Below are 20419 nucleotides of genomic sequence, written 5' to 3'. Positions count from 1 at the left end.
ACTTCCTATACCTCTGACTTTTTGAAGTGGGGAGCAAGGAAGTCAAACAACACCTAATCCAGTGTTTATATAAGTTACTCGGAGTATTTGATTATATATATATAATAGATTTACAGGCTATAGCCCTGCTGAATAGCGATGTTTAAGACTGGCTAGGACGCGATAAGCTTCTTTAAGATCCAGTACATTTGGAAAACAACCATCTAGCCCAAACCCTTGTTTTTCAGAAATGAAGACTGAGACAAAGGAAAATTACTAACCCAGTAAAGGACAACCCAGTTAGGCCTAGAACCCATGTTTCTTTCTCCTAAATCATCTCCTCGGCTCCACCAACTTCTTAGGCACAAAATACACACAGAAATTCTGATTTGGCTTTATCAACACAAATGAGTATAGATATTACTACACTCAGTGAGTGTAGTGTAAATGAGTGTAGATGTCTAGTATGCCACTGTGAATTTCATCCCAATTCAAATATACATTTCAGCATACAGCTTAGTGGTTCTACTGAACACAGTGTTAATGATGCCAGAGTTGTATTTATCCCTTTAGAAACATGTTCGAAAACAGAAAATGTAGCATTTTACGCATGCTGCTGAAACAGGAGGGAGGGGACAGGGGACAACCTTTGAAAGAATGACATAGCCCGAGGATACAACATAAACCGATTAGAACCAAATGGGTCTAAGATGGCAGACATGTCAACTTCAACTAGACCTTGATCCTCAGTATATGATCATTGGAATATATCAGCAAGCTAAATGACACACCCAGAGGCGCCAAGACATTTCCAAGGCTGACCAAAGACCACAAGGTGGGCAGTGGCCCAATCCCTGGAAATCTCCACCCCTCCTCAAAATGCTTGGAATAAGCCTCCCACTCATTAGTGTATGAAATTACCTGGCCCATAAAAACTAACCAATCACATTTTTTTTTTTTTTTGACTATTCTAGGCCCTTGGCATTGTTATATAGATTTTAGCATGAACTTATCAGTTCATTCTCCAATTCTCCAAGAACTGGAATATTAATTGGGTTTGACACTCTTGTCTATGAAGTGTGTTTCTCCAAAGACAGCTCTTGCCTTCTGAGATGACCCATATACTCTGTCTGTGGAATGTGTTTCTAACTAATCACTTTGTCTCCCACTGAATACTTCCTCTGATGAGACATCAAGAACCAGAACTTCATTAGGTCTTGAAACTAGGTCTGTGATCTCAGTTGGAAAACTGTGGGATTTGGTTGAGTTCAAGTCCTGGCCACATGGGTTCAATTCCCAAACTGGGTTTTAACCAGGTTTGAGCCCCCAGGCTATGGGTTCAAGTCTCAGTCTGAGCTGAATGGTTTCACTGCCTCTAACCATCATTCCACCCAGCTATTTTGCAAAAGTTTGCTGTGATCAAAAAGGGGATCAGGTTGAGAGTGTGGGTGACTCAGCACCACCATTCACACTGGAGGGTCTTAACTGAGTTGATGGTAATTCCTCAGTAGCAACATTTTGGCAGAAGAAGAAAAACGTTTTAAAATCAGTGTCATTTGGTATGAACTGTTCTTCGCAAAAGGACAAGACTTGTCCCCTGTATCTAAATAATTTAAAATGTGAGTTGAGAAACAAAGACTGAAACAGAAACATGAAATTACAGCTCAGACTGTGTGCACAGACTTGTTTTGAAAAAGAGGCTATAATACTATGTTCCCTCTCAAACCTCATTCCACATCCACTTAGATAAGTTATCAGTTGCTCAGTCATGTCCGACTCTTTGCGACCCCATGGACTGTAGCCCACCAGGCTCCTTTGTCCATGGGATTTTCCAGGCAAGAATACTGGAGTGGGTTGCCATTTCCTTCTCCAGGGGAACTTTCTAACCCAGGAATTGAACCAGGGTTTCCTGCAGAAGAAGTTACTGCGTGAGTTGTTTAAGGAAACATTCTGGGTACTTACCTGACACTGACAGTCCTGACAGTCACTTTTATATTATACTAACATTAGCCCTCTGAATGATATGCATTCTTTCCTGAAGGAAGCGACTCAGTAAATATATTTGTAGTTAATTATCTTTCCAATACAATTTCTCTAAAACCATGAGAAGGGCTTCTCTGGTGGCTCAGACAATAAAGAACCTGCTTGCCAATGCAGGAGACTTGGGTTCAGTCTCTGGGTTGGGAAGATCCTCTGGAGGAGGAAATGGCAACCCACTCCAGTAATCTTGCCTGGGAAATCCCATGGACAGAGGAGCCTGGTGGGCTACAGTTCATGGGATCACAAAAGACTCAGACACAACTTGACAACTTGAATAACAACAACAATGGTTGATAGCTACTGTATTTTCCTTTGGTGGGAAACATAGGCAAGACTTGCATCTTCTTGCAAATTTTGTGAATCTGCACACACACTACACATATTACACACACTACACATATTACACACACTACACATATTTTTCACATTTCCGTTTTCCCAGGCATTGTGATCAGGAGCAACTGACAGATATGGTCCCACTGTAAGCCAAGTGCTCATCTGCCCAGTCATGAACATCTCCAGTATCAATAGTGTGGGAAGTTACTGAGCTATTAGATAGTCACCATTCCCTAGCTTGCCACTGTCTTTGGGTAGTCCAGAATGTCAATTTCACTTCTGAGTTTATTAGATCTGGCAAATGAATTATTAAGAGAGATAGCAAGATACGGATGGATCTACATTAAATTTGGTCACTTTCATTCTGTCATCAGAATATTAGCAAATGGTATTAGTATGCCATTCATCAGTGCAGCGACCACTCCCTAACTTCCACCTCACCTCGAACACTTAGGGAATGATTTAACAAATCTTACGATGTGTCAGGAGTCTAAGATAAATAATTTGCTTGCATTAATCTCATTTGATCCTTCCAATTGTCCTATGATACAGGTTAAAATTTACTCATTTTCCAGGGAATATTAAGGCTGAGAGAGGACACACAATTTTCCCAAGTGCATGTGACTATCAAATATAAAGTCTGGTATTTGAACACTTCCAAATAGAAAACCTAGTATTTGAACACTTTTGATGTGATTCCAAAGCCAATGCTTGAAACCACTTGACTCCTTTTTCCCAAAGAAGAGCTACAGAACTAGAAATAATTGGATGCATCAACCCAAATGAATAAGTACTCAGAATTTGGTAACTCCACCTTCACTTTCTCTTCATTCTCTAGGTACAAGATATTTTAATAAATAAATCTTGACATTCTATTCAATTCTGGACTATGCATTTGGAGAATAGGCCAATTAAGTCTAGGCTGGAATTTAAGTCATGTTAAGATTGTTCATTTCCAAGGCACACCACTCAATATCACAGTAATCCAAGTCTATGCCCCAACCAGTAATGCTGAAGAAGCTGAAGTTGAATGGTTCTATGAAGACCTTCAAGACCTTTTAGAAACTAACACCCAAAAAAGATGTCCTTTCCATTATAGGGTACTGGAATGCAAAAGTAGGAAGTCAAGAAACACCTGGAGTAACAGGCAAATTTGGCCTTGGAATACAGAATGAAGCAGGGCAAAGATTAATAGAGTTTTGCCAAGAAAACGCACTGGTCATAGCAAACACCCTCTTCCAACAACACAAGAGAAGACTCTACACATGGACATCACCAGATGGTCAACACCGAAATCAGACTGATTATATTCTTTGCAGCCAAAGATGGAGAAGCTCTATACAGTCAACAAAAACAAGACCAGGAGCTGACTGTGGCTCAGATCATGAACTCCTTATTACCAAATTCAGACTTAAATTGAAGAAAGTAGGGACAACCACTAGACCATTCAGGTATGACCTAAATCAAATCCCTTATGATTATACAGTGGAAGTGAGAAATAGATTTAAGGGCCTAGATCTGATAGATAGAGTGCCTGATGAACTATGGAATGAGGTTCATGACATTGTACAGGAGACAGGGATTAAGACCATCCCCATGGAAAAGAAATGCAAAAAAGCAAAATGGCTGTCTGGGGAGGCCTTACAAATAGGTGTGAAAAGAAGAGAAGCGAAAAGCAAAGGAGACAAGGAAAGATATAAGCATCTGAATGCAGAGTTCCAAGAATAGCAAGGAGAGATAAGAAAGCCTTCCTCAGGGATCAATGCAAAGAAAGAGAGGAAAACAACAGAATGGGAAAGACTAGAGATCTCTTCAAGAAAATTAGAGATACCAAGGGAATATTTCATGCAAACATGGGCTCGATAAAGGACAGAAATGGTATGGATCTAAAAGAAGCAGAAGATATAAAGAGAGGTGGCAAGAATACGCAGAAGAACTGTACAAAAAAGATCTTCATGAGCCAGATAATCACGATGGTGTGATCACTCATCTAGAGCCAGACATCCTGGAATGTGAAGTCAAGTGGGCCTTAGGAAGCACCACTACAAACAAAGCTAGTGGAGGTGATGGAATTCCAGTTGAGCTATTTCAAATCCTGAAAGACGATGCTGTGAAAATGCTGCACTCAATATGCCAGCAAATTTGGAAAACTCACCAGTGGCCACAGGACTGGAAAAGGTCCGTTTTCATTCCAATCCCAAAGAAAGGCAATGCCAAAGAATGCTCAAACTACTGCACAATTGCACTCATCTCACATGCTAGTAAAGTAATGCTCAAAATTCTCCAAGCCAGGCTTCAGCAACACGTGAACCATGAACTTCCTGATGTTCAAGCTGGTTTTAGAAAAGGCAGAGGGACCAGAGATCAAATTTCCAACATCCGCTGGATCATGGAAAAAGCAAGAGAGTTCCAGAAAACCATCTATTTCTGCTTTATTGACTATGCCAAAGCCTTTGACTGTGTGGATCACAATAAACTGTGGAAAATTCTGAAAGAGATGGGAATACCAGACCAGCTGACCTCCCTCTTGAGAAATCTGTATGCAGGTCAGGAAGCAACAGTTAGAACTGGACATGGAACAACAGACTGGTTCCAAATAGGAAAAGGAGTACGTCAAGGCTGTATATTATCACCCTGATTATTTAACTTATATGCAGAGAAGGCAATGGCACCCCACTCCAGTACTCTTGCCTGGGAATGCCCATGGATGGAGGAACCTGGTAGGCTGCAGTCTATAGGGTCGCTCAGAGTCAGACACGACTGAGCGACTTCACTTTCACTTTTCAGTTTCTTGCATTGGAGAAGGAAATGGCAACCCACTCCAGTGTTCTTGCCTGGAGAATCCCAGGGACGGGGGAGCCTGGTGGGCTGCTGTCTCAGGGGTCGCACAGAGTCGGGCACAACTGAAGCGACTTAGCAGCAGCAGCAGAGTACATCATGAGAAACGCCGGACTGGAAGAAACACAAGCTGGAATCAACATGGCCGGGAGAAATATCAATAACCTCAGATATGCAGATGACACCACCCTTATGGCAGAAAGTGAAGAGGAACTCAAAAGCCTCTTGATGAAAGTGAAAGTGGAGAGTGAAAAAGTTGGCTTAAGCTCAACATTCAGAAAACGAAGATCATGGCATCCGGTCCCATCGCTTCATGGGAAATAGATGGGGAAACAGTGGAAACAGTGTCAGACTTTATTTTGGGGGGCTCCAAAATTACTGCAGATGGTGACTGCAGCCATGAAATTAAAAGACGCTTACTCCTTGGAAGGAAAGTTATGACCAACCTAGATAGCATATTCAAAAGCAGAGACATTACTTTGCCAACAAAGGTTCATCTAGTCAAGGCTATGGATTTTCCTGTGGTCATGTATGGATGTGAGAGTTGGACTGTGAAGAAGGCTGAGCACCGAAGAATTGATGCTTTTGAACTGTGGTGTTGGAGGAGATCTTGAGAGTCCCTTGGACTGCAAGGAGATCCAACCAGTCCATTCTAAAGGAGATCAGTCCTGGGTGTTCTTTGGAAGGAATGATGCTAAAGCTGAAACTCCAGTACTTTGGCCACCTCATGCGAAGAGATGACCAATTGGAAAAGACTCTGATGCTGGGAGGGATTGGGGGCAGGAGGAAAAGGGGACGACAGAGGATGAGATGGCTGGATGGCATCACTGACTCGATGGACGTGAGTCTGAGTGAACTCCGGGAGTTGGTGATGGACAGGGAGGCCTGGCGTGCTGCAATTCATGGGTTCATGAAGAGTCGGACACGACTGAGCGACTGTACTGAACTGAAGATATTCAAGTCATTTTTAATTTAAAGCAAATTCAAACAATCTAATGACACCCTAAAATGATATATCCAGTATACTTTCTCCACAAAAGCTCTATGGATGGTACTGAACACATGACCATTTACATGTTTAATCAGTTAAAACAATTTTCTATAGTCAGAGGTAGTAAAATGAAAGCTATGACATGTTTATCCCATAAAGCTATCCCAGATACAAGTTCTACCTTTTGACAGACTGTCAAGGAGTTAACCATTAAAGTAATGTATCTGGCACCACAATATCTGGCTTTTTAAAAATTCTTTTCAATAAAAACGTAACAACATTGCACTTGAGCTTTCAATTGCTTTTCTTTTTGAATGTCTCTGAACAGACACACATTTGAGTCACAGAATGCACTTAAGTTTAATGTTCCCAAAACCACAGACAAAATATTGTGCTATTTTAAATAAGTATTTTAATAGAAAGCATGGACAACAGTAAGAAACACAGAAAAATCTAGTGACTTCCTAATATATCTATAAACTGTCAGTGGTTTTAGGAAAATGTAAAAACAATATACAAAGAGAACCCCCAAATGAAGTCCCAAATGTTCTTTAATCAAATATAATTAGAAGGCACACTTAAAACTGAGAAAACTATTTCTATATGAAAGACCTATGACCAAAGCAATGTTAAAGCCATTTCCAAACAGTAATGAAACAAAAATCTGTGGAGATGAATAATGTAATTGACATTATCAATACTGAACAGAGAGTGATAGTCTGAATGTTAACTCTGAGAAAGATTTCAAAATGATATGAAACCAAACGACAATATATATCCTACAAGGAATAAATGAGTGCAACAGAAGCGAGTTCTATTTATAATTCATAAAGATATGTTTCAATACATTTTGCCTTCAGTTTCCACAGAATAAAAAATTATATACGTTCTCCTTCGCCCCCACAGAAAACGATCCCATTCTTTCCACTGGACTTGCAATTCACAATTTTCCGTTCCAACATATCACCTCTCCTACCATATCCAGATCAAGGGTATTGAAAATGTAAACCAGTCCTCTTAGTAACATACATAAGGAGTCTTTCTTTAAAAAATTTATAAAAAAATAAGTAACCTTTTTTCATATTGGGAGCTAAAGCACTATAAGAAAGGTATTCCAGTTGATGGCAGAAAGCCATAACAAGGAAACAAACTGTATGTAAGCACGGGTCCACAGCCTTTGTAGCTCTGAAATAACTTATACAAAGAACTCGTATATAAATTTGGCTCACCTCAGCAATGCTTTTTCTTTAAATTACACAGAAATCTGAAATGCATTGGGTGTATGTAAGGGCAACCTGTGGCCCTGAGTAAAAATGTGTATTTAAGAGGGGAAATGTGGAAGTAATTATTACCTTGATGTATTTCCCAGAATGCACAGAATCTATCCAGCATGTCTCGCCTGGGCATTGAGGGTTTTGCAGAACACCCATGACTCTAAAAATCCAGCATTTGGCATCACGCAATCTGGGAGCTAATGATAAACCACTTTGCCCAGGCATTGTTGCTTTGGAGCCGGAACAAGTCAGTTTGCTGAGATGGACTGAAAAAAATATCTCAAATGGATGAGTCACCCTATTGCTGGCTTCGACTACCTTCGGGTTGGAAATGAACAAATCAGTGTCACAGGCACTTTAGAGAAATAAACAGGAACTTTTGTTTCCTTCCACTTGGAGACCAAAAAACAAGACAAAGCAAGGAGCGCTAAGTAACTGCAAAAGAAATCTAGGTGGATTTTGTGATTACTATTGGGTCTTAAAATCTTGCTCATGACTAAGCCAACATTCATATTTCCTGCTAACCAGACTTAAAAGGAAACTCTAGTCAGTATTAAGAAGAGCCCATATACCCAAGAGTGGGGCATACGTGTAAGTGGTGGGTTCCAATGGGCTAGTTACAATACAGACATATATATATGCTTTACAAAGTAATCCGAAGTAGGGGGAGTGGGAATCCAAGTCAGAGACCTTGAGGAAATGTCCAATGTAAAACACTGATGCAAATATAGGAAAATCTCCAACTCAGAGGTGTAGAGACAGAAATACAAATTGGGTTCTGGGAGAAAAGCTATATGGAAATAAAAAGGTCATAGACAACATGGAATGACCCTATGCTTTCAGCACACACCAATGTGTATTGTGGGTTTATATTACAGGACTATAAGTGCGTGACCCGTGGATACACTAAGCCAACCAAACAGTACAGAATCAAAAGAACTAAAAATTTACATTTGCCTTGGCTTCTGTAACAGCAGATAATAACCATGGCCTCTTCACAGCAAAGTTCTAAGATCCATTCTACTATTTCCCATTCCTCTATGATCATACCTCACAGATTCTCTAAGTGAATTTAAGAATAATGGATACAAACAAAATCCTAAGCTTAAGAAGTAGACTGATTTGGACTTTCCATTCTGTACAGATCCTTGAAAGATTACATTTACTAGAAGGAAGCAAGGTTTGATTGAGTCTAGAAAAGCACATATTAATTTTCTGCTGAGAACAAATATAAAGGCCTTCTCAGATAAAGGAGAAACAGTATGTGCAAACAAATGACTGCCCAAGGAACTGGAGCAATTTATTATGGATGAACCGCAGATTATTTGTGAGGCAGTGGCAGGAGGCCAGCTTAGAAACGTTCAGGCTTCAGCCAGATTATAAAGGAGCTAGCTAACCAGTGTTAAGGTATTTGAGCTTTACCTTTCAGGCAATGATGAGCAATTGAGAGAGAGCGTTGCAGGGGTGGGATGGAACACAGGGGTCACATCATTAAAAGTACTTGTCACAAATCTCACTCTGGCAACAAGATCAAATACAGTGTGCAAGTGGGCAAAACGAGGTACAGAAAACCAGTTAGAAAAAGGTTCTTCCAACAGATCAGCAAAAAAATAAAAATTATGGAATAAACAGCGACAGTAGAAGAGAAGATGGATTCACGAATATTCAGGACAAAGTGTGGCAGTACTTACGGAGATGGAACTTCAAGGGGAGTGATATCTTTTGGTCAGAGGTTTTGGAATACAGTAGGAAAGGCAGATTTGTCAAGAGGGAGATAAACAGATAGGTTTAGTTTTTTAAATGATGTGGTTGTAAAACATCTGGGCGGATTTGCCTGGGATCAGAATCAATTGTTGCTTTCAGAAATTCTGTTATTCAGTTGGCTTTGTGTTACAAGTGACACAACTCCAACTCAAACTAGTTCAAAATAAACCAAATAAAAATATGTATTGGCTTTTCCAAGAGGCACAACTAGATTCAGGGATCTAAACACCATCCTGAGGACTCTCTCTCTCTCATCTCTCCTTCTGTTTGACTTCAATTTCAGAGGCTTTTTTCATGAGGCACCAAGATGACTACAGACAGCCCTAATCCAACATGCTCTGGATTCCTGAGAAAAAGAACATACTCTTCCCAACATCTGTCAGCACTTCTGGACTCTGAATAGCCCCGTTTGCCACCAGGCATGTTGCCAGGGCAGGAGACACTCAGATTGTCCAATCCTAAATCATGGCCCCAGGACCCAGAAACCAGATCCTGGGTAAGGCCCCTGGAGTGACCATGCCCCAAGAACCACATGGGGTGCAGAAGGGTGCATCTCTGCTGGAAGAAGGGTCCTCAGTGGCAAGTTTTGGTCCTACTGAAATGCAATCTACCCATAAGAATGTGATGAGATATGAGATACTATACCTTTAAAGATCTGAAAGTTTTGATACCAAACACTGTTATCATAAGTAACACTGTAACTGTCACACAATGACTATAAGGCAATTAGTTTTTCTGGCAGATGTGGTTGAATTACTAGACACTGGAGAAAAGCAATGAAGAGGACATTAAAGTGCATGAAGAAGATCTCTCTCTTCTGAGCAAGTCCTGCTTTCAAAGGCTCCAGGGCTAGGTCTCATGCTATAGGGGAATCAACACATTTCTCAAATACCAAAATACAAATTTTTTTCTTTCTGATCTTTTAAGGAAGGTTTTCCCAAGTTCAATAACTAATTGCACCAATAACATTATTTGGGAGGAATGTATGGGACACCCCCCGCCCCTCCGCCTCACACATACACACACAGGATGTGTGTCTTGAGAGTGAGTCATGCGAGTGGAGAAAAATCACGGTTTCTTCCCTGGGAGTCAGGGAATGGAGCTGCTTCTATTTAAGCCGGTTGACTCAAATCATTGCAAGTAGGTGTTGAGTCAGACTGGATGCTCAAAACAACTAAACACCATCCCTCCCCGTCCTGGGGTAATACAGCTTTGGGAAGTGCTTAGAACTGCCAGGAAATTCTGAGCTAGAAAAGTAAGAGAGTGGGAGGAGATCTTGCCATCCTGGCACTGGGGGAGCTTTACCAGGTCAGAACTGCTTTAGGCTGGGGTAATTCCAGTGACTGCCTGGGCATCCTGGGTACTGGACCGGCTTCTGCCTTGCCCTGTGTCAACAGATCCGGGTGGCTACTGGGGTTTACAGGGATTGATGCAGCCTGGGAGATCAACACCTCTTGCACTTCAGCTGTGGGGAAAGTGCAAAAGCAGGTTCTAAGGGCCTTAGTGGGAACCTGGAATGATCATGACTATAGCCTGATATATGTGTATGTTCTTAGTCACTCAATCATATCCCAATCTTTGTGAATCCATGGACTGTGTAGCCTGCCAGGCTTCTCTGTCCATGGGATTTTCCAGGCAAGAACACTGGAGTGGGTTACCACTTCCTTCTCCGGGGGATCTTCCCGATCCAGGGATCAAACCCTTGTCTCCTGTATCTCCTACACTGGCAGGTGGATTCTTTACCACTGAGGCACCAGGGAAGCCCCATAGTCTGATACATAACTTTAAAATTCTCAGACATGCCTAGTGCAAGCCTCAGGCCCTGCAAATATTAGGGGCAGTCCTGCCTTTAGCTTTACTAATGCAAAGGTTTTCATAGTTTAATAAATAATAAATTTAAGGTGAATCTAATTTTGATCCTGGTGCAAAGACAAGTGGTTCCCAAAAGAAGGTTTACTGATTCTAAAAGAATAAAATATTTCCAACTTACTGGATTTGCCTTGTAAGATGGTTTGCCCTTTCTATTCATATAGGGTGATTAACCACAGGGGACATTAACAAAGTGGTTTTTATATTCTGTTTGATTTTACTTACTTAATGAGTATTTCAAAAGTTTGTGCTTGTGCTGTTATTTTTCAATATTTATTTTGGTATTTTTATGGTATGAAATGGAGAAGGAAATGGCAACCCACTCCAGTATTCTTGCCTAGAGAATCCCGTGGACAGAGCCTGGTGGGCTGCTGTCCATAGGGTCGCACAGAGTCGGACATGACTAAAGCGACTTAGCATGCATGCATGCATTGGAGAAGGAAATGGCAACCCACTTCAGTATTCTTGCCTGGAGAACCCCAGGGACAGAGGAGCCTGGTGGGCTGCCGTCTGGGGGTTCGCACAGAGTCAGACATGACTGAAGTGACTTAGCAGCAGCAGCATGGTATGAAATGGGTTTAAGGATTTAGGTGAAATCTCTATCATTCCACCTGTAAGAAAAAAATGGATTGACCTATGAGTGCTCATGGAATAAGAACAAAGTGGGTTCTAGTTCCAGTCACCTTTTTAGCCACCTGTTACAGTACTTTTTCTAAGTGGTCACTTGCCTGCTGCCCATTAGCCAGCCTGTGGCCTAGCTACAGAGCAGCTAGCAACTTCGCCTCCTCGGGAAGCCCATTTCCTGACATGTTCCCTTTGGTTGCAGGATTCTAGACTGTCTTCAAAGGCCTTGGCCCTGGGCTTCGTCAGAGCTTGAAAATGGGAAGGAGCAATAAATACACAGGATATGTCAATTTACAATGTTACTTTAAAAAGTATCCCCAGATACAGTAAATGGATTTGGTGCTAGGCTAATGGATAATAGAATAATTTTACAAATAAAATATGAAAGAGGAATAGGTTGCTTTGAGAGAATGTGTTTTGACAGGTAGTTTCCAACATGGCAGAGTGTGTTAAAGATTTTAAAGCTATTTGAGTCTTGTTGATGTTTTCGGTTTTCGTTAACCTCAAAAACAGATGTCTGAAAAGTCTTATTGTGCTTTCCTCCAAATGTGTAGAGGAAGAGTGTGTGCAGAGCACAGATTACCTCAGCCCTATCCTGTGAGTCTGCCTTCAGTTGTGTTCTTTATAGTCTGTGTGGTACATAAACTTTTTATAGAAGGTGGGAGGAGACAGTAGCTAAAGTGAAATAAGTGTCTTACCATGAGAACTTTTATTACAACTTCCTCTGTGATTGAGCAGAATCCAAAAGGTATAGAAAACCTTTTGCCACAGAAAGCTTTTGAAGCTTTTCTGACCAATAAAAAGGTTTAATTTTGATAACCACTGGGTTAAAAAAAAAAAAAAAGGCTTTCCGGTAACCAGTCCACACATCTAAGTGCTGTAAAATCAAATTTGGGTTCGGATTAAACTGTATTCTTATTAGCTTTGTGTCCTCAAAGGAAAGGGAGCATCATCCATAGATTAGAGAATAAAGTCCAAAGCAGTAGGGATATTCTGAGGAAGAAGTAACTACAGCACAGAGCCTGACATGTAGTACGTAATCAATACCAGTCATATGTATGTACATCTGACCATGATTTCTCATTTTCAAATATCAGTGCTAATAAATCATAGTACTTGGCATCTGACACATGCACCCACTTTTAAAAGGCAGAGGTTCATCTGTTAGATTACTGGAATGCAAACAAAATTAATGAATTATAATTTTATACCATGGAATTAACTATATTTTAATTAATATATATATTGAAAGAAATGGCTATAATATAGCATTTTCCCATTTCATTAAAACTTTCTTAATATTATCTTAATAGAAATATACATAGTGAATAAATTAAAATCTTAAGTTTCATTCCAGTTATTTTGGAATTAAGATATTGCTTTTCTCCAACTACTTTATTACATATTATTAAACTTTCACTTCTAACCACTTAGATTTTCCTCAGGTCTCATTTAGTAAATGAATTTTAACATGTTCCAAAATAAATGAGTTTATTATCCTTTCTTGTCTCTTACCTCAAAAGAGCTACGGCTTTTGATTTTGCTATTCCTGTTAACAGTACCATTTTTTTTTTCACATCACAGAAGCTTGAATCCCCCTCCTCCCTTTAACTTATCTGAACTGCTGCTTTTATGCCACGTACTTTATACACATTTTATATATATGCACACACATATATATGCATGATAGCTAGCATATATATGTAGAGCCAGCATATGTGTGTATACACATAAATAAGCTAGCTCTCATGTGGCTAACTCTCCATATATGTGCTAGCTATCCTGTGTATGTGGGAGATGGGTATCCGAAACTAGTATTTGTTCAGTGGTTACTATACAAGAAACACAGAATCTGTGTTACACATTACAGGAGTATTTATGCCTTTATTCGAATCTTCCAATGGCTCTAGGAAATAGATACAATTACTTATATTTTACGGATAACGAAAGCTTTTCTGGAACTTATTTGAGTTCAAACAAATAGGAAAGGAAAAAGCTGGGGTTTCAAATTGTGATCAGTCTGTTTCCAGAATCTGAAGCGTCACCACCTATGTTTTCTCATTATCTATGCTGTCTCTTTATTACAGTGCCACTCATGTCCTCAAATACTTATTAACCTCTATTACATCCCCTCCACATGTTTCTCTACTGTGCTTCATCCCTCCATGCAATTTACATCTCACCACAACTCATTTTCCTGAAACATGACTCCAATCTTATCATTCTTCCACTTAAAAATTGCTAATAGTCTCTTATTGCTAATTTCCTCTGTTACCTTTCTTTCATTACTGTCTTAATCAGAGCTGTCCAGAGAAACTGACCCTATAAGCTGTGTATATATATATAGGAAGACATTTATTTTAAGGAAATAGCCCATGCAATTGTGAAGTCCAGCAAGTCCAACTATCTGCATAGTGGACTGAAAGGCTGAACACCAAGCCATGAGCTGATTGTACGGTTAAGTCTGAAAGGCTATGAGGCTGAAGACTCAGGACAGGCTGTTTGCTGAAGAATTCCCTCTTGCCAGGGGAGGTTAGCCCTTGGTTTAGTTCAGGCCTTCAACTGACTGGATGACAGTCACTCACCCGATGGAAGGCAATCTGCTTCCCTCAGAATCAACTGATTTAGATGTAACTTTTATCCAGAGTAATTTCTGACCAAATATTTAAGCACACTGGCCTAGTCAAGTTGATACATAAAGTTAACCATCATGATTGCTATTACTATACAAGTTTTTCCTCATTCAGCAAAATTGGGCATTTGTGGGTCCCCAAAACCAACCCAGATAATCACAATGCTGTGATAGATCACGTAGAGCCACACATCCTGGAATGTGAAGTCAAGTGGGCCTTAGGAAGCATCACTACGAACAAAGCTAGTGGAGGTGATGGAATTCCAGTTGAGCTATTTCAAATCCTGAAAGGTGATGCTGTGAAAGTGCTGCACTCAATATGCCAGCAAATTTGGAAAACTCAGCAGTGGCCTCAGGACTGGAAAGGGTCAGTTTTCATTCCAATCCCAAAGAAAGGCAATGCCAAAGAATGCTCAAACTACTGCACAATTCCACTCATCTCACACGTTAGTGAAGTAATGCTCAAAATTCTCCAAACCAGGCTTCAGCAATATGTGAACTGTGAACTTCCTGATGTTCAAGCTGGTTTTAGAAAAGGCAGAGGGACCAGAGATCAAATTGCCAACATCCGATGGATCATAGAAAAAGCAGGAGTTCCAGGAAAAGATCTATTTCTGCTTCATTGACTATGCCAAAGCCTTTGACTGTGTGGATCACAATAAACAGTGGAAAATTCTGAAAGAGATGGGAATACCAAACTACCTGACCTGCCTCTTGAGAAATCTCTATGCAGGTCAGGAAGTAACAGTTAGAACTCGACATGGAACAACAGACTGGTTCCAAATAGGAAAAGGAGTACATCAAGGCTGTATATTGTCACCCTGCTTATTTAACTTATATGCAGAGTACATCATGAGAAACGCTGGGCTGGAAGAAGCACATGCTGGAATCAACATTGCGGGGAGAAATATCAATAACCTCAGATATGCAGATGACACCACCCTAATGGCAGAAAGTGAAGAAGAACTAAAGAGCCTCTTGATGAAAGTGAAAGAGGAGAGTGAAAAAGTTGGCTTAAAGCTCAACATTCAGGAAACTAAGATCATGGCATCCGGTCCCATCACTTCATGGTAAATAGATGGGGAAACAGTGGCTGACTTTATTTTTTTGGGCTCCAAAATCACTGCAGATGGTGACCGCAGCCATGAAATTAAAAGACGCTTACTTCTTGCAAGGAAAGTTATGACCAACCTAGACAGCATACTAAAAAGCAGAGACATTACTTTGTCAACAAAGGTCCGTCTAGTCAAGGCTATGGTTTTTCCAGTCGTCATGTATGGGTGTGAGAGTTGGACTATAAAGCTGAGCACCAAAGAACTGATGCTTTAGAACTGCGGTGTTGGAGAAGACTCTTGAGAGTCTCTTGGACGGCAGGGAGATCCAACCAGTGCATCCTAAAGGAAATCAATCCTCAGTATTCATTGGAAGGACATCATGATGTTGAAGCTGAAACTCTAATACTTTGGCCACCTGATGTGAAGAGCTGACTCATTTGAAAAGACCCTGAGGCTGGGAAAGATTGAAGGCAGGAGGAGAAGGGGATGACAGAGGATGAGATGGTTGGATGGCATCACCAACTCAATGGACGTGAGTTTGGGTAAACTCTGGGAGTTGGTGATGGACAGCAAGGCTTGGCGTGCTGCGGTCCATGGGGTCGCAGAGTCAGACATGACTGAGTGACTGAACTGAACTGAAAAACCAACTCATTCTTCTCCATCTTCTTCTTTTCATGGTGCTATTCCAGTTTAATAGCTCATTCCTGCCTTTTGCCTCAATATTTAGTAAAAGACGTGAATGAGTAAGAAAGAAATGAAAAGCACCCCTCCAAAATCAAAGTGAGTACCGCCTGAAGTCATAGGGCTTCAACAATGTTAACCCACAAGAGGGAGGGAAGATACACATATACTTATAGCTGATTCACGTTGTTGTCCAGTAGAAACTTAAATACAACAGTGTAAAGCAATTATACTCCTATTTAAAAATGTTATCCCAGTCACTTATTAATACCATTAATAACTGAATGGTATTAAAAGTTCTTTCGCCCCTAGTGACTAACTTGAAGTCACTTGCTGCTTCTATGCCTAATGATCTTGGCCATGCCACTTGGAGGTAGAGAAACATTATATTTATAATGTATACTGTAAGGTACACATACACAGTCAACACAGATCTCCCAGTTTTCCCACTAGAGTTTACAAAATCCTCTTTTATGGCCATCGTTAAAAAATCTACAAATAATTAATGCTAGAGAAGGTGTGAAGAAAAGCAAACCCTCCTACCAGGTTGGTGGGAATGTAAATTGATGCAGTTACCATGGAAAACAGTATGCTGCTGCTGCTGCTGCTAAGTCACTTCAGTCGTGTCTGACTCTGTGCGACCCCATAGACGGCAGCCCACCAGGCTCCCCCGTCCCTGGGATTCTCCAGGCAAGAACACTGGAGTGGGTTGCCATTTCCTTCTCCAATGCACGGAAGTGAAAAGTGAAAGTGAAGTCATGTCCGACTCTTAGCAACCCCATGGACTGCAGCCTACCAGGCTCCTCTGTCCATGGGATTTTCCAGGCAAGAGTACTGGAGTGGGTTGCCACTGCCTTCTCCAGAAAAACAGTATGGAAGTATTTTAATAAACTAAAAGTACAGTTGTCATATGATTCAACAATATCACTCCCAGGCACATATGCCAAGAAAACTCTAATTTGAAAAGATATATGCACCTCAATGTTCATAGCAGCACTATTGACAGTAGCCAAGACACGGAAGCAACCTAAATATCCACTGACAAATAAATGGATAAAGAAGATGTGGGACATATATTCAATGAAATATTAGTCATAAAAATAGAATGAAATGATACCATTTGCCACAACATAGATGGAACTAGAGATCATACTAAGCCAAAGAAAGACAAATATCATATGATACTGCTTATATGCAGAAACTTAAAAATTATAAAAATATACTTAATTTGTAAAACAAATACTCACAGACTTTGAAAACAAATTTATGGCTATCAAAGGGGAAACTTGAGGAGAGGAATAAATTAAGATCTTGAAATTCACACATACACACTATTATATAGAATATGGATAAATAGCAAGATTCTGGCTTAAAGCTCAACATTAAGAAAATTAAGATCGTGGCATCCAGTCCCATCACTTCATGGCAAATAGATGGGGAAACAGTGGCTGACTTATTTTTGGGGGGCTCCAAAAATCACTGCAGATGATAACTGCAGCCATGAAATTAAAAGACGCTTACTCCTTGGAAGGAAAGTTATGACCAACCTAGACAGCATATTAAAAAGCAGAGACATTACTTTGCCAACAAAGTCCATTTAGTCAAGGCTATGGTTTTTCCAATGGTCATGTATGGATGTGAGAGTTGGACTGTGAAGAAAGCTGAGCGCTGAAGAATTGATGCTTTTGAACTGCGGTGTTGGAGAAGACTCGAGAGTCCCTTGGACTGCAAGGAGATCCAACCAGTCCATCCTAAAGGGGATCAGTCCTTGGTGTTCATTGGAAGGAGTGATGTTGAAGCTGAAACTCCAATACTTTGGCCACCTGATGCGAAGAGCTGACTCACTGGAAAGGACCCTGATGCTGAGAAAGATTGAGGGTAGGAGGAGAAGGGGACGACAGAGGATGAGATGGTTGGATGGTATCACCACCTCAATAGACATGAGTTTGGGTAAACTCTGGGAGTTGTTGATGGACAGGGCGGCCTGGCGTGCTGCAGTTCATGGGGTCGCAAGGAGTCGGACATGACTGAGTGACTGAACTGAACTGATGGTATACCACAGAAAATTATATTCAATATCTTAAAGTAAATTATAAAAGAAAAATAATATTAAAAAAGAATATATATAATACACATATACTATATACCAGAAACTAACACATTGTAAAACTGTAATCCATAAATAAATAAGTCTCTTTTCCTTTCTCTGATAAAGTCCCTGAGATCCCAAGCAGATGATTTACATCTCAAAAACACAAGAAAAGAAATACCAATTCCTTTCAGAAAGCTCATTTCCTCTCATGGCATATACAGAAATCAGTCTTAGAAAGTCAAGATTCCCATCTTGGTCATTTTTCAGGGATTTTCTTTTTTCCATTTCTAAATCACCAATTCAGTTTAACAAATAACAGTAATAGACAATAGTACATATCATTCCCTCCCATTCCCACACCTTACTTTCTGAGGAACATGATCAGCATTCAAGCTTCACCTGGTCTGTGAGCGCAGCACCAGCGGTCCTAATATAAAAAGCAGCAACCAGACCACACCTGTGGCCACTTTTTCCCACTGTAATGGCGGCCACATCTCTGCAACAGCCTGAGGGTGTCTGAGTCCTCTGTACTCTCTGGGTGGTCTCCTTTCATCAAGGACAGCTATCATCGGGCCCACATCAGTAGGTGGTCGCCCTCAGGTCCCTCACCCCCTCCACACACACAACCTTCAAGCCCCAGGTGTTAGTGCAGGGCCCCCACAACTTCCCTTTCCTGAACGTCTCCAGCGCTCACAGCAGCTTCCTTGGTCTCCTGGCTGTGCAGTCAATTGTTGGGCTGCATCCCACAGGCCTGCGAGCCCAGTCCCTGCCCAGCTTTGAGACCAAAGAAACAGCCTGGAGTCGGTGACAGAGAGGTCAAACTTACACGTCTGAAGCAAGGTCCTGGAGGGACACCTCACAGTGCGCGGCAGAGGCCTGTGGGCAGGACCCAGCAGCAGGCGTCGGTCCCGCCGGGAGGGGGAAGGTACCACTTGTAGGGGGAATTGCTATCTGGTTGGCTCCTTGGTTACTAGGGAAACTAGTGGAGGCCCGCCGCCCCTCACCGCCCCTTAAATAGGCTATCAGGTGGAGATGCTCTGATCTAAAGGTCAGAACAGTCATTAGCTAGGGCTGAGGCAAGTATGTAGGAAGGTCAGTCAGGTGAGTAGGGTGTAGGCTAAGTGGGTACTGGTAGAAGAAGGGACTGGCAGAGAGCAAGAGAACAGCCATCTTGGGTGGCCAGCTCATACCTACCCATGTACAGGGTCTGCCTTCTTGATCCATTTTTCATGGTATGCCTTAAACATAAGACAATTGCCAAGATTTGCTAAAATCTGTTTAGAAAAATAGAAAAGAAATAGAGAGGAAAGCTAAAAGAAACTAAAAGAAAAAAATAAGAACTTGGATGAGACAGAGACAGTGTGGGAAATAAACTTTAAAAATTTTGAAACTGGGAATTCCCTGGTGGTCCAGTGGTTAGGGCTTTGAGCTTCCACTGTAGGAAGGCACAGATTGATCCCTAGTTGGGGAACCAGGTTCCCACAAAAAAAACAAAACCAAAAAAACACTGAAACTTTTGAATTGAAGGGTAATGGTTTCAAATCATGTTTGTCTAACTTCTTTCATGAGATATCCCTAATGGTGGAACAAGATGGTCTAGGATGGTTACAGTGAAAACTTCTGTATCTTTAAATGTTATAATCATATCAGGACTTAACCCCACACCCAATCTATGTCACAGTCACAGAATCTAGCAGAGATAATTCGCTCTGGTGTACATCCTAAATGATAAATGCACTCACATATACACTGAACACAGTCATAAATGTTATATCTGTCAGGGTCCTTTAACTATAACACTGATTTTACGAGAGTGGAAGTTAAGAGGCTTACATAGTTTGTGGGGGCTTCTCAGGTGGTGCTAGTGGTAAAGAACCTGCCTGCCAAAGCAGGAGATATAGGGGACTTAGGTTCAATCCCTGGGTCGGGAAGATGCCCTAGAAGAGAACGTGGCAACTCATTCCGTATTCTTGCCTGGATAATGCTATGGACAGAGGAGCCTGGTGGGCTATAGTTCAAAGAATCCGACACAACTGAAGCGACTTAGCATGCTCACACATTGTCTGTGATCATTTGTGAGCCATCAGATCTAGGTTACCTAACAACCAAGTTGCTATAGGTTTTAGTATACTGAAAAAGTTCTCAGATAATCACAGCCTTGTGCTTGATTTTTCCCTCCTGAGAATTTAGCTAGTTGTTTTCCTACACCAGGAGAATACTGTGAGGAAAGTAATAACTAAAGCA

The 20419-nt window shown here is 41.0% G+C and overlaps 1 long non-coding RNA gene across 2 annotated transcripts in view; it reads right to left on the bottom strand.

Annotated features, from left to right (window-relative positions):
• Positions 1–19104, bottom strand: part of LOC133245900 (uncharacterized) — a 187799-nt gene extending 168695 nt beyond the window's left edge. For both annotated transcript variants that reach the window (XR_009735809.1, XR_009735810.1), the window contains exon 1: positions 19002–19104. This is a non-coding gene — a long non-coding RNA (uncharacterized LOC133245900). The remainder of the gene's footprint in view (positions 1–19001) is intronic.
• Positions 19105–20419: the final 1315 nt, after the last annotated feature.

This window comes from Bos javanicus, chromosome 4, assembly GCF_032452875.1.
Source record: "Bos javanicus breed banteng chromosome 4, ARS-OSU_banteng_1.0, whole genome shotgun sequence".
NCBI lineage: Eukaryota > Metazoa > Chordata > Mammalia > Artiodactyla > Bovidae > Bos > Bos javanicus.
This window is presented reverse-complemented; position numbering and strand designations above follow the sequence as displayed.